Below are 7,304 nucleotides of genomic sequence, written 5' to 3' on the forward strand. Positions count from 1 at the left end.
AAATTTTATTTATTATTAACTTTTAAAATTCACCCCAAAGTAAAATTTTTATCTCCTACAGAAAAGCATTTTTTACAGGAATCATCACTTTTGTCTAATTCAATAGGTGTTGTTGGATAAATCCAGAACTGAAATGGTGAGGGACACTTTCTGCTATCTCGATTCATGGATCTGTTTTGTGGCATTATTGCTGACTAAGCATTGGCGTTCCCAAGAAAGTTATCTATTTGTATCACTTTAAAATTTTGTTAATCTAAATTTCTGCTATATCTATTCTTAGCCATGTGTGCTTTGAGCAGTATCTGCTGCTGAAATTACATTTCTGCTATTAATTCCCCTCTCCTTCATTTTTATGCCTGGTCTACTGTTATGGTTGTTAGTGCTCCTGTGTATAGAGCAGGACATAGCCATTTGAAGCTGTGGCCCAGCGTGATGTGGCTGCGCCCTGTCTTGCATTTCTGCTACTGACTGCCGTGATTGTTAGATCTCCTAGGTATGATTGTCATTGTTCGTATATGTATTGTTACTCCTTATGATTATTGTTTACTTATATTTAATTTCTGTTTTCCACTGGTATTTGATCATGTGCTTTGAAGTTTCTCCTTGTTATCCTATAGTAAGGATTCTTAGGAGTTTGCCTCTAATCTAAAAAATTGTGTTTATACTATTAATCTTATAATTTGGGTAGATAAAAATAGCTAATTCTCGACCTCATATAAAAATAGGATAAGCATTAGATTCTCCTTAATTATATATTTAATTGTCCCTTATGTCAGAATTATTGTTTGTCTACTTGTCTTAATAACTCTATAGCTTTTAATCCATCTTTTAAATTAGTCATGATTCAACTTTCCGAAATTCTTTGGATTCCTGTAATTATGCATTGTTCCTGGAAGAAAGACCTGTTCAGAGACTAATTCTGAGAATTAATGCATAATTGGACTGACTATTGTTGCTGTTTTGGAATTCATCTTTTGCTGCTATGTCTACTGGCAAGTCCTGTGGCAAGACGACTGCATGACTGGACTGGTTGTTACTGTGGTTTTAGGACTCATCGCTTTCACTGTTGATGGACAGAGTTTGATCTACAGAACTTTGTTGAATGTTGGTGTGATGATTCTCATAAATTTTGGACATAAACTTTGGACATTGGACTCAAATTCTTTACAATTTAAGAAGAAACTGCTGCTTTTCAAAGACTTCAATAATAATTTGATAATTTTGCTAAAAACTGTGTAATCTGATTGGGAGATTATGTATGAAATTGATATTGTATTTGACTTTGTATTGCCTTTTGTATGTGATTGAAATTGTATTCTAAACTTTATAGTTTTAATTGATGAAGCTATAATAGTATATTCAAATGTTTTTTATTACAATGTATCACGAATTCTGGATTGTTTCTGATGCCCTTACTAATTGTTAATGTCTAAACTAAGATGCCCAGATAGCTCAGTTGGTAAAACATCTAGACTTTGCAGTGCAGTACTGAAATTCTCTTGTTTTCCCTGCATTTTCCAGAGGAAAATTTAGATAAATATTAATAAAAGAAAGGGGAATTTTTATGGCCTGATCAGTTCAGTTGCACCCAGGACTTAAAACTTGGCAGAGGATACCAGATATTCTTGTGGCGTGTCAGGGTTATTGTGCATGCTCCTTCCCCATGGCCAGTAGTCAATGACGGGAGCTTCTTGGAGGCCGGTTAGTCAGCAACGGGTAAGACCTTCTCAGAGCGGAGCAGATGACCGGCCGATCAACCTACGGGCTTTGCTCTGGCAGAGGGCGACCTAAGACAGGCACGGTCTTTCCATCCTGAACTTAGCATTTAATAAATTAAAAAGGGGGAAATGTTGGGAGCTTTACTATTAGCACAGCCATTGCTGCATTAGATTGTGGCAGCTTGCCTTGATTTAAGCGTTGAAGAAAGAATGCTGCCATTCAAGAGCTTCCTTGTTCTCTGCTTCTGTGCTCAGAGGTGACAGGCTATGCTTCCCTGATTAACTAGCAGTCTTGGAAACATAACCAAAGAGTTCTGTTTCAGTTTATGGGCACCGGAGTCTCTCAGCACTGATAGCTTGGTTTCTATGTAAGATTATTGAATTATAGTAGTTGCTAAGAGTAATCATAGCTGAATCTTGGATACTGTAAACTTCAAGTGAGTTTCAGCTGGTGAAGTAATGTAGTAACGTGTCCTTGGTTATTCCCTGGTTACTTTCTGTTAGTGATGTATCCTTAGTAATTCCTTGGTTACTTCTTGGTTACTCCTGATCTGATTCCTATATAAGTCTTGTTTGGTTCACAATAAACGTGCACTGGCATCTAAACCTCTGCATCTCCAGTGTCTTGATTTATATCCGTTGGGGTCCCCAAGCCCATCAGGCTTGAACTGTGGTCCTGCAAGTAATACATTGATAATACACACTTCCTTTTGAAACTTTAGGTAAATTGGGGTAAATTGTTCTCTAATATTAATATTCTTTAGTGACCTACAATAAAGATAAATACTAGATCATATCTTAAGCACGGTGGAAAAGGTCCACAAAGAGTTCATTGTTCTGATGTTTTTTTCCTCAGTGTACAGTTTTAAGTTCAGTATATGAGGCCCTAGACTCAATGACACAACTTCTGAGCTTTAGTTTTAGAGTAAGGCACTCAGAATAACTTTCAAGGGTTGTGAACATTACAAAACATAGTGTCTCACAAACTAAAGTATTCAACATGGTCTCTATACCTTCAATTACCTTTGGAATGTGTTCAGTACAGAAATACCTATAGTAAAAATAAACAGTAATGCAAAGTTGGTATTCATGGCCAAACTATTTATTAGGGTTTTTTTTTTTTCCTTAAAAACATTCAGTTTCTTCCTTAAAAAAAAAAAAAAAAAAAAAACTAGAATTTAAATACTTCCCATCCCATCCCATCACATCACATACAAGTTTGTATACATTATTTACATCTTTCGAATAAAACATAATTACAGATTTTCTGACATTCAGTATCCCCTTTAAAATAACAATGAAGCAATTAAACTTTGATCAACAACTATAATTTGCATAATCTTGGCACAATTTACAATATAGTACCCATGTTGCATTTCATATTTTAGACCATTTCCCCCTCTAGCTACATTAACAGAGAATTCATCTCTCTCCATGAGAACAGGGTTCTCATCTTTATGCATTCTTTTAAATAAATGCACAACATGAATGCTGCCCGTAAGCTTCCGTTACTTGGCACAGGCAATTTTTCTCTGCTTTCTCTCTTCAGAAATTATTTCTATTGAGGCTTTTGGTGTTCTTATGTTTACCATTCTCCTGAACATTTTTCTAGCAGTAATTTTAAGTAATAACTTAAATGTATAAGAAAAATTTAAATAGAACAAAAAAGTATTCCATAAAAGATTAGTGATCTCACCACCCCAATTATGCATGTACAAAAATAACAAATACATTTTAGTGGTTGTAAAAAACTATTTTCCCTAAAAATAGTTGTTTCTGGAGAACAATTTAAGGAGAAAAATGTTCTTAAATGTATACGCACTAATCTATTTTACAACCCACATAACTATTTCAGAAACAAAATAAAAATGAAAATTTGTGTAAAACTGTAAGAAATATCTACCTATAAGAATTTAATATTAGTAGTAGATGAAAGAGAAACAACAAATTTTAACATCACTAATAATTGCAGCTTCAGTGATACAAAGTTGTCAACCAAAGCAAAAGAAAACCTATATACTGACAGTATTTCAGAATCATTCAGAATGAAGAACTGCAAAATCAGCCGTGTGTGTGTGTTGTGTGTATGTGTGTGTGTGTGTGTGTGTGTGTGTGTGTGACACAAATGAAGAGTAGGAAAACCCAAATTTGTAAAGGCCAGTGATTTTACTATCCGTGGTTGAGAATATTATCCAAAGTTTTCTACTACATAGCACGATATGCAAAAAAGAAAGGGAGAGGGAACTTACACTACACTTATAAAACTGGCTACCTAATATTTTAATTTGTATTTTTTTTCTCTTTTGTTAAAATACAAGTAAGTCCAGCTATGAGTGGTAGACATAGAACAGTCTTAACACCTTCAAAATGAATTCTCTTTGATTAACTTCTTAGGAAAGCCTTAAAAATTCAAGTCGTTTGCTGTCAGAATTTTATGTTCGTTATCATTAAGCCTCTCCACTAAATCTTGAAATAGATTTCTAAACATATTGCATCTCATACACAAGTAAGCTGATAAGTGAGCAACAATGATTCCTACAGTAAATCTTAACACTACGGCAAAACTCTGATGTTTAAATTATACTAGGAGTGGTATTTAAAGATAGAGCTGTGTTTATAAGAATGGTTTATTCTTTAATATATCGAGTTTCAAAATAAGATGTTTTCCTAGTGTACAATCACATTCCAAATTACAAATATACTTTTGGTCCCATATTATTTTCAAAAGACAATTAAAATTTAAAGTTATAAATGACATACTGAATACTTATATAATTCTAAATATGTAATTCATGATAGGAAGGCTTAAAACTTGCCGTAATACATAAAATTTATTCCAATTTCTTTGTGCAACAACCTCCAGCCTTTAATTAAAGTCAAACTGTTCACTTGAAAAAAAAACTGTTTAAAACAAAAAAGAAAACAATAGAGGCAAAGGCTTTGTTTCCTTAAACTACTATTTTAAAGTACTGGATCAATTTTCCCATACTATCCTTCCAATCAAAACTATCCTACAGTAGTCGAACAGAATTCAAAGTTCTAAAGAAAAAAAAAAGAGAGAGAGAAAACGTTTTAGGAAAAGACCTTGGTTTTAAAATTCTATTTAAATACAAAGTAATTAAACTGAATTTTTTAAATAAGCTTTCACACCCAAATGATCATGTCCACTTGAAAACAGTGACATCAGAAAACCATTCCTTTATTCAGTAATGCAGTCAATGTCTAAAGCAGACTCCTCTGCAGATTTAGTGCCTATCATATACTCCTGATTTCTTCAGTGGCTTGGTTCTTAGAGAATAGCCAAGTTATTGAGACTTGGTTTGGTGTTAAAGTAGGTTATGTTAAGCTGAAAAAAGTTTTTGTGCAAATAAATGATGATACTGATTTTTCTTGCATAGTCATAAGTCAATTCTCATGGCACCTATGACAAAGCTCTATAAACATACTTTTGCAGCATACCTGAAATAAATAGTGCTCCAAAGGGAACTACTTTGAAGATCAACTCTCATTTGGATAAGATATGACATACTCATTTTAAAAGAAAGTTCTACAACTTAATATTTGCATCTCACATATTCTACCATTAGAGTGGTTATTAAAACCTCTCTCAGAGAGGGTGTAGACATAGCTCTAAAAAAATCTGTCATTTTATTACTTTCCCATAAGCAAGGAAAATGCTAATTACATAAAGTGGAAATCTGGTGATTACATATGTAAAATATAAATATCCACCTTTCTATTTTCTGATAAGAGATTGTAGTGCTTCATCCATCCTGATAATCCAGGCGGTAACTCAGTCTGAAACACATACTAAAAATATATTCTGCTACCTAATACATTTTATGTTGACCATTTAGAATTTATAAATGACCAACAAACAGAGTTAGGAACAGATGGTGATCTAGAACCTCATTTTAATGTAAACTGTCCTCCAAAGCCACCAGCCAACACACACATAGCCTTGGTATGTCTTTTACAGGAAACAGAATAACCAAGTCAGCAAATGAAAGCCAGGAGCTAACTGAAAATACTTCGCTCTTTCTGTTCACCACCACTCTCCATCATTTAAAATCATTCCTAAAAGTTGCTTCATCATATCAGCATTCAACTAAAGCAGTGTAACAATGTAACATTCTACTTTATAATGCATGTGTTGTGCTTATGAAAGAATGAGGAAAACACCTTCTGCTTTATAACTGTATGAAAAAGAGGAGGGGAGGTGTATACCTTTAATCTCAGAACAGAAAAGGCAGAGAGGTAGGCGCATCTCTGTGAGTTTGAGGCCAGCCTGGTCTACACAGTGAGTTCTAGAGCAGTCAGGGCTATATAGTGAGACTCTCTCTCCAAAATAAAAAGAGAAAAGAGAAAAAAAAATGGGGGGGGATAGTTATCTTGTTTGTCTATAAATACTGAAAAGAATCTAATGGACATTTATACACAAGCTCTCCTGCAAAATCAAATCAAGCTTTCATTCTTATTTTATAAAGGGCATCTTATTCTCAAAGCAAGTTTTTATTAAATTGACTCCCATATACATGCTTTGGTGGATTTTTCCTTACTTATAGCCATCTAACACAATATACAGTGCCAGGTCTTTCCCCCAGAAAATGTCTCTTCTTTGTCACCATATGTACACACATACATACCTCCTAATCTCCCAAAAACTGATTAAATGAACACTTGGAAAAATGACACTCGAGATTCTGGCACAGTGAAAACGAACTTTTATCTACATATAATGGGAAAATAGGTACTTCTAAGCTTCAATTTATAGAAATAGTTTTCTATTTTTACAGTGTACTATATGTAAGGCTTAAAAGAACAGAATGTCTTTCACTCTTTTCTCAACATGCTGCAGCTACTGAAACCCCTTTGTTACTAGGTTAAGATCAAGTTAAATGGACTATGGAAGACTATTCCAGTGAATAAGCATGTGCTTCATTTCCTTCCTATAGAGACAACTCAAAAATCATGACATCAAAGTCTACTTCTGGAAGCAAACCATCATGGTTGATGTTACCTATTTAGATACTACAAGATTTGTTTTTAAGGATATCAGCTAGCTCTCACTATAGTTTATGAATAAGCATTGCCAATAAATGTCCAATACCAGGTTCACCTATTACTTTATTATTGGTACTTGGTGATTAATTGTTATTATAGAAATAAATGGAGAAAAAGGCAGTTCCTAGTGATCATAATTACAAGGAAATTAAACCATATCATTGTTCTACTCGTTGACAAAAAAAAAAAATTTAGCTTCTTTTCCACTAAGCATTTGCATCTATTTAATTTCAGAGCAAGCATTTCTATTTTACCAGGGAAAAGGCATATATCTAAGACGAATGCGTGTGTGTGGTTTTTTTTTTTTTTTTTGTGTATCTTAAGTAGCCTGCTTTCACTGTGCTCAGAATACAATTGCTCAGAGGTATTACCAAAACTGACAAAATTAAATCTGGAAGTCTGAAAAAAAATTTCTCAAAACAAAACTGAAGTGAAAAACACACAGTATTTTTTCTAAAATCCAAATTCCTGAACTTGTTATTGATGATGATAACCCAATAAAGAGTCATGCCAAATAAAATG

Source organism: Nannospalax galili, unplaced genomic scaffold (genome assembly GCF_000622305.1).
Source record: "Nannospalax galili isolate Female #2095 unplaced genomic scaffold, S.galili_v1.0 scaffold50, whole genome shotgun sequence".
Lineage (NCBI taxonomy): Eukaryota > Metazoa > Chordata > Mammalia > Rodentia > Spalacidae > Nannospalax > Nannospalax galili.